The 8,621-nt window shown below is 34.9% G+C and overlaps 1 protein-coding gene across 4 annotated transcripts in view; it reads right to left on the bottom strand.

Moving 5' to 3' along the window:
- Nucleotides 1–4,690, bottom strand: part of LOC129749344 (disintegrin and metalloproteinase domain-containing protein 10) — a 192,347-nt gene extending 187,657 nt beyond the window's left edge. For 3 of the 4 annotated variants that reach the window (XR_008738024.1, XM_055744287.1, XM_055744284.1), the window contains exon 1: nt 4,516–4,690. The gene's annotated coding sequence lies outside the window, so the exon portion shown is untranslated. Of the gene's footprint in view, nt 1–4,296; nt 4,468–4,515 lie in introns of those variants that run through there. The other variant, XM_055744285.1, reaches the window with a different exon arrangement.
- Nucleotides 4,691–8,621: the final 3,931 nt, after the last annotated feature.

Below are 8,621 nucleotides of genomic sequence, written 5' to 3' on the forward strand. Positions count from 1 at the left end.
AAAGTCATAAATCAAAATTTTAAAAAGCACACCGAAAACACATTAGCAAACTGATTCAAGGAAAGCAATGAAGAAAATATCAAATAAAAAACATCAAATTACTCGAAATTGATAGATTTGTCAATTAATAGTTTTCCTTAACACGAACAAAAAATCTTAAAATTTTCCGTACAATTTCATCTCTAGTAGATTGCTGCGCACTTCAAAAGGACATCGATTTTCTTCAGGCTTGGTGTCATCACAACGGTATGGCTCCGAATATTGCCAAATGCACTACCATCTCGTTCACTCGTCAACGAAATCCCATCAACTTTGAATATAAAATGTCAACGATCGTTTTGAGCCGCACATTAGTCGTCAAGGACCTTGGAATCACCCTGGATAGCAAGCTCAATTTTTCACAGCATATCTCCTCAACGATAGCGAAAGGTTTTGCGGTCCTTGGCTTCATTCGTCGAAACACGGAATTCTTTAATGACTTTTATAGTTTGAAAGCCCTGTATTGTGCTCTTGTGCGCAGCATTATCGAGTACGGGGTACAAATTTGGGCTCCATATCAAGCGGTACAGTCGAATAGGATAGAGAGGATACAACGATGCTTTATTAGATATGCTCTACGACAACTACCATGGAACGACTCATCTGACCTCCCGCCTTATGAACAACGCTGCTTGCTACTAAATTTGCCGACGCTGGCATCAAGGCGCGTCTTCCTGCAACGGCTTTTTATTTTCGACATCCTTCATAATAACGTGGATTGCCCAGAACTGTTATCGCTGTTACCCTTCAATGCTCCTGTGAGAACAACTCGATACCTGGATTTCTTCAGGCTTGCCGTTCGACGAACCCAGTATGGTCAAAACAATCCTTTAGATACATGTTGTGCTCGTTTTAATGAAGTAGTCAGTGATTTCGATTTTAATATTTCCAAGAATGTGTTTAAATCTAGAATAGGATAGCTTTTTAATTGTTTAAATACTGTGAACCATCTGAGAAGATCAAATAAATAAATAAATAAATAAACATCTATTTAAACGTACTTGTCTATATGTGCCCGAAAATAATTCTTGCGACGCAAACGGAAAATTTTTGAAATCTTGGAATGATTCAGCAGTTCTATGGATTTTTGATCATGATCCAGAACGAGAGTCCAGTATAAGGTCAGAATCAGGATCAAGGTTGAGGTCCTAGCATAGCATAGCATAGCATAGCATAGGGTGACTACACACATCTTACATTGGCTCATACACGAGGTACAACTAATGATAAATCCCAACACGAGATGCCAAAACAAGTATCTGGGTTCAATACTCGTTTCAAGTGCTGATATTGAGTATTAGTGTGGTACCACAATGCACACCGTGGCAAGTCAATGTAATCATAAAAGGGATGGTCTGAAACAGCAAAATAAACTTTTCAGGTGCAGAGAACTCATACGACCCTACATATAGTGGATGCTGTTTTCAGACAGGAGAGGAGAGGGTTTTTTTTATGTTTACGGGAAATCCTACTTGGCAAATAGGATTGATGAAAAAAAATGTTATGATTTATAAATAAATACAAAAAAAAAAACAAATAAATACAAAAACAATGGAACGAGCTCACCAATTTTGTGATGTATCCAGCTGAGTTCATGGGGACCTTTCTAAGATGTGGAACCAACTGACCACCTTTCGAAATACTAAGGCCAATCCACGCACATTAAATAACACTTTATTTCTACAAATTTTCACATTAAAAAAAATTTCGGTTCAATTTTCCTTAACCGAAAGAAAATTGACATGAGAAAAAAAACACGGCCGAACTCCACCAAGGCTTGCTTAGACCATCAGGATCAAGGTTGAGGTCCTAAGACCAAAATCGGTATCATTATCTAAGATTAGAAGATCAGGATGCTGAATCTGAAGATCAGGATTTCGGATGAGAATTTTGGTTCAAGATTGGAATCTAGTACCGGAACAGGATCTGGAACCAAATTCATATTTTTTTGTGTTTGAAACTGGTTTAAGGAGAGAAATGAAGTAAATTTAAAAAAAGAAGATTAAATGGAATAAATAGTAAGGGTTGAAGAAGTTGATGCTGATTTGCCTTGATTTTGTTGTTGGAAAAACAACCTAGTTGGGTAATAAAGATACGAAGAAATCGCTTAAATTAAGATCGCGAGCAAATTTGTTTTGAAGTTTTTTTTTGGTAGGCTAAGTTATTCAAATTTGCAAATAATCGGATTCCCAAAGTTATCAAATCGTAAAAAGAAAACAGTCAATCTCGCGTGAGCTTTCATAACGTCGTATGAAACAAAATGTAAACAAACAGTTTTATTACGAAAAAATACAAAAACTGACATAAACTAGCCGCAACTTCTTTCCATTTAGAATATTTGTAACCTGGACAACATATTGTATATGTGAAATACACATTTTAACGTTGTTTTGATAACTTTTGCAGCAGTTTTCTGTGAATTCTTCAGATATTTCATACGACGTAATAAAAGCTCACGCGAGCAATAACTTTTTCACGTATGTCTTACGGCAACACTATAGGGAGGCAAATTGATGTTCGCGAATAGATCTCGCGTCACAAAAATCGCTTTACTAACGGACATCTTTTGTAAAAGACATATCAAGCCTGGTTTTTTTCTCTGCCTACGAAAGGTATAAAAGTAAGGGGTCTCCAGTCGACTCGTTTTCATTATCTGTTTGCCCATCGAGAAAAAAAGACATTGAATTCTATCCGCGTCCGGACCCCACCAGCGTTAATCTTACGCAGATATCGTTTATTACGGAAACCATATTTTTTGGTGAAACGGGTGATATGTAAGAAAAATTTCAACACCTATAAAATGTCAAAAACATTGGTAGATACCAACGGATAATTTGAATTTTCTATCACAATTGAGAAATGTGAATGAGGAAACAGTTGATCATAAATTCAAATATGTAAAATAAAAAAATAAAATAAAATGAAAATTAAAAAAAAAACTAAAGGAAATTTTTATCTTGACAATTGAAAAGTTTGAACGTCCATTTTTTAGATTGAAAAATTAAATTTTTTTTTGAGATATTTATGGATCAATGACAGATATTATCAAAACAATCTGTAATTATAATAATTAACAACACAATTAATAAGAGCAAGTTCACTGGTGTTGGGAAAAAGTGGTAGAAATTTTGACATTTTTAAAATTTTACCATGCGAAAATGTTTTCAAGATCTTTGGGCGTTGTATTTTTTACAGCACTGTTTCTATTTCAGCCGTATGTGATAGAAATTTTTGCATCACAGCATACGAAACTACTATACGTTCTTCTTCTTCTTTTGGTAGTAATGTTAAAAAAACTTGAAGGCCAAAGATCTTGAAAATGTTTTTGTATGGCAAAATTTTCAAAATGTGCAAAAAGTGAAAAAAATTCTACCATTTTTTCCCAACACCAGTGAACTTGCCCTAAGTAATAAGTATGATGAAGACGAGTTGCAAATATCTGCATAACTAAATTTTAGAATAGAACAAAAAACTAAAATTAACATGAAATCAAAACGTAACAATAAAAATGGAAATAAAACAATAAAATCAAAAACTAATAATACTAACTAATAAAGATAGATAAAATAACTACAACTACAAAAAAAAAATGAAAAAATTTAACAGTTAATGGCAGAAACAATAATATAGGTGGATACTTAACGATGCTTCAGACGAATGTGGTTCCTCTCACTGAGAATTGTTTAAGACTTTTGATATTTTTCAACCAAAGGTTTTTTTAAATATAAAAAAAATATGATAAACGATTAGAAGAGCCAAACCTTAAATTTTAACAACTGATAACCCTAAATATTTACAAATTTCCGATAACAACTTCTCTTCCGCACGGAGCACTTGCACAATGATTTCTGGCAACTGTGGAACATTCAGCCTGCACCAACACTTGGAAACCATTCTGAATCCATTGAACAATTATCGCTGGTTATATTTTCACTTCTGTTTCGAGACACCATGTTTTCTCTCCGTTTTTTTCTACTTCTGTTTTATGCTGCCCGAACCAAAAACAGCTTCAAGCAAGTAAAACCATGTCGCTACACAATGAATCTTCACCGATGCCTGAAACTGATCCCCCCGGTTATGCTTGATGATATCCTATTGGATATGCTGGCATGGGAATCCACTATTAGGAAAACCTCGATCCCTCACATAGAACTGGTCAAAAAAGGTTGTACACCCCCAAAAAAACGCTATTTTCCTCCCATCTTGGATAGGCTATTCCGAGATCATCGGATCAAGCCGAAAACTCTCGTGACTCACATTTACGGCGATGAAGCTGAATCAAAAACTGGTAGAACCAGTTTTGTTTGCTCCGATTTTCCTTCTTTGCGTCGTACTTGTTCAGTCAGTCACTACGCGACAGACACCATGATCTGCATTTTGTGTGTCAAACTTCATCTACAATGGCGATATCCGCTCGAATCGTTATTCCAGAAACTCAGCATAGAGATAACTTCACATAGCAAAAACAGCACTTACTTCAAATTGGCATCGCCAAAGCGAAACACAAATTATCCACCGACGTTTATTTTAGCACTGCACAAACCCTGTAAGGCCAATAAACGCACAGTTATCAAATTAATTCACCCGGAATGGACAGACGGAAATCCGCGATACACGAAACAAGATTCAACTCCCACAAGCTTCAGCGAAGAAGCCAACACTAGAACTGAATCTCTTCTCCGGTTGGTCAGCAAAAGCAAACGGAACGGAACTTTACGGAACGAATGAATGAGAGAGAAGGGCTTCCTCTGGACTCTGGACTGGAGAAGAGAGTGAGGGAGGAGAACACCAAGCGCCGTTTGTCTCGCTCACTCTTACCAACTTCTACGTAAGCGCAACATGAAAACGGAACAATGTTTATACTTTTAGCTCTCGTGCGAGAGCCGGACGCGAGAGAGAAATTAGCAGCAAAGCAACCGAGAGCCCGTTCCTCGGAACGTCAAAACAGCTGACTGCGAATGACAGTCAGAGGTGCCAGGTGTCCTGATTTATCAGGATTTGTCCTGATTTTCGATAGACCGTCCTGATTTTTCAAAAACTTTCGAGTTGTCCTGATTTTTGAAAACTTGTCCCTAAAATGTCCTGATTTGTCCTGATTTTGATAAAAACTTCTAAAATATGATCGAATTTGTAGTTAAAGTATGAGAAAATCGAATAAATAGGTAATAAAATAGTTAAACCCATTTAACAGATGGTTATCTTCGGTTCAGACAATAATTAAATGGTGTTTTTCGATATGAACTACCGGCCAGCCAACAAGCTGCGTACTGTTGTTGCATAAATTAAGGTGTTTATAGCACCTGTATTGCGCCTTTATATATGCAATCTAAGCAGAAATTCTTATTATTTTCATGAATCAAGAGGTGTCCTGAAAAATCCTGATTTTTAACTTCGCGCTGTCCTGATTTTCGACGGAACGACCTGGCATCCCTGATGACAGTTGCTGTCAGGAGGTAACAAAGCACGAGGGCTTATTCCAATTTGAAATATTCACGTTAGCATAACAAACTTTAGAAAAAACTGTAAAATTGGAGCTTTTTCAAACAATGATGGAACTCCAATAATTTGAAAACGATTATTTCAATGTTGTCAATGTTGTTCAAAGTTGCAGTTCACCTCATCTGAGCAAAATTGTTATTCCTAACTTGGTCTTATTGAACCGTATTGAAATCACAGAGAAATTAGAAAAATTGTTATTTAATGCTTTAACTGCTTGCCACAATAAAAAAAAATATGCAAAGAAGATAAATTTCAAAAAATATATAAAAATAGCTAGAAAATCTATATATATAAAAATGAATTTCTGTCTGTCTGTCTGTCTGTCTGTCTGTCTGTCTGTCTGTCTGTCTGTCTGTTCCCTATAGACTCGGAAACTACTGAACCGATTCACGTGAAACTTGGCAGGTGGGGGTATTGGAGGCAGGGGAAGGTTCCTATTGTGGTCTGAGACCCCTCCTTCTCTCATGAAGGGGGGGAGGGGCCTCCCAAACAAAAGACAATTTTTTGCATAACTCGAGAACCAATCAAGCAAATGGTATCATATTTGGCATGGGGTGGTATTTGGGAACGAGGAATATTTCTATGAATATTTGGTACCCCTCCCTCTTTTCAGTGGCGTGATAGAAAGGGGGGAAGGGGGGCTACCTAACAATTTTTCATATAACTCGAGAACTAATCAAGATATTGGATCCAAATTTGGCATGGGAAGGTATTTGAACACGAAAAATATTTCAATGATTATTTGAGACCCCTCCCTCTTTCCAGTAGAAAGGGGGAGGGGCCTCTTTCATATTTTTTTACATAGTTCAAAAACTAATAAAGCAAATGGAACCAAATTTGGCATGGGAGGGTATTTGGATACGAAAAATATTTATATGATCATTTGAGACCCCTCCCTCCCAGTAGGGAGTAATAAAGGGGGGAGGGGGCCTCTTTTATACTTTTTAACATAACTAAAAAAGTAATTAAACAAATGGAACCAAACTTGGCATGGGCGGGCATTTTGGAACGTGACATGTTCTAATGATTGTTTGAGACCCCTTCCTTCTTCCAGCGGGGAGAAAGGAAAGAGGGAGGGAAGTTTCATACCATTTTTATTGCATAACTCAAGAACTACAACAGCAAATGGAACCAAATTTGGCACGGAACGATATTTGGGTACGAGAAATGCTTCTATGAATATTTGGTATCCCTCAATCCTTCAAAGAGGGTGATGAAAAGGGGGAGGAAAGGTCTCCCTCACAATTTTAGTATAACTGGAGAGCTGATCGAGCAAATTGAACCGTATTTGACATGTGAGTGTATTTGGATACAAGAAATGTTTCTATTATAAATTGAAGCTCCATCTTTTTAGCGGAAAGATATAAAGGGAGAAAAGGGGGTTTCCATTTTTTTTTTGCATAACTTGAGAATTAATCGAGCAAATGAAACCAAATTTGGCATCAAAAAGTATTTGAGTACGAAAAATACTTTTATAAATATTAAGTTATCACCCCTCTAATGAAAGGAGAGAACGGAATTGGGAATATAGGAAGGAAAGAATGAAGCTTACATTGAACCTTTATTTTACGAAATCCGGGAAATGGACAAAACTTAACATGGAAAATCATTTTGGTATGACTCTATGATTGTTTGACATATCATCCTCCTTTCAGTAAGAAGGTACATGGGAGGAGGGAGGCTAGCCCAATACAATTTTGTAAGCATATGTTCTCAATTAATGCTTACGAAGCCAACAAATGGAAACAAATATGGCATGGAAAGCTACTTGGTTACGATATATGTTTCTACGATTGTTATAGACCCTTATGCTTTACAGTGTTGAGAGGGGAAGAAAGGAGGGGGATCCATATAAAGTTTGTTGTAAAGCTTAAATACTTATCAACCAATGGAATTATATTTGATATGAGAGGATTTTTGGGAACGAAAAAAATGGGTTAAGAGAAGGACAGGGAGGGGCTCTCTAATCAGTTTTTTAGCATAAATCCAGAGCATATCAAGCAAAAACAACCATATTCAATAAGTTAGATTGTTTGCGAACGATTAATTTGGGACCCTTCTTTTTTAGGGCGAAACTTAAGGAAACAGATGAAAATTATCAGATCTTTAAAACAAATTTATAGATCAAGATTCAGAATATAATTTATGGTTATCTTTGTGTTGCAATTTGAAACTCCAGCTGCAGCTCTCATTTTATAGTGGTTGCTTATTAGTTTCGTCATACTTTAATTTAAAATAATCCAAAAAAAAAACAATAAAATTTTTTATAATTTCTGAAAATATCATTTGATTTTGAAAGGTGTAGCAAAGCACACCGGGTCAGCTAGTGTAAAATAAAATTAAAATTAACAAAAAAACAAAAATAAAATAATGACAAAAAAAATCTTTTTTTTTTGCATTTTTTTCAAATTTTTGTAATTTTTGTTATTTTCAAATTTATAATGAAAATTTTGGATTGTTTGCGAATTTTGTAATTTTTGTTATTTTTTTCACATTCTTATTTTTGGAGATTGATTATTAGATCTTTGTGATTCCTTTTTGTTTTTCGTTATTGCTGTCATTATTTCATCTATTGTTATTTTTGTATATTGTTATTTGTATATATTGTGACATCTTTGATTCATTGGTCATTTATGTGATTTTGCCACGTTTGTCATTTCTGTGACAAAAATAATCATTTTTTTACTTTTTTTCAAATTTTTATCATTTTTTATTATTTATTTTGAAAATTTTGCAATTTTTGCGAATTTTGTAATTTTTGTTATTTTTTCACATTATCATCTTTTGTGTTTGGTTATCACATCTTCGCGATTCCTTTTTGTTTTTCGTTATTGTTGTCATTATTTCATCTTTTGTTAATTTTGTATTATTTATTTGACACCACGTTTGTCATTTCTGTTATTTATGTCATTTTTCAGCATTCCAAAACAACATAAAAACTCCTGATCATTCTTGGAATATTTGAAAGTTCTGCAATTTTCTGTTATTTTTGTAATTTTTACCATTTTTTGTTTTTTTTTTGCAAATTTTAGTTATTTTTGTAATTTTTTATTATTTATTTTGTAAATTTTGCAATTTCTGCG

Source organism: Uranotaenia lowii, chromosome 2 (assembly GCF_029784155.1).
Source record: "Uranotaenia lowii strain MFRU-FL chromosome 2, ASM2978415v1, whole genome shotgun sequence".
Taxonomy (NCBI): Eukaryota; Metazoa; Arthropoda; class Insecta; order Diptera; family Culicidae; genus Uranotaenia; species Uranotaenia lowii.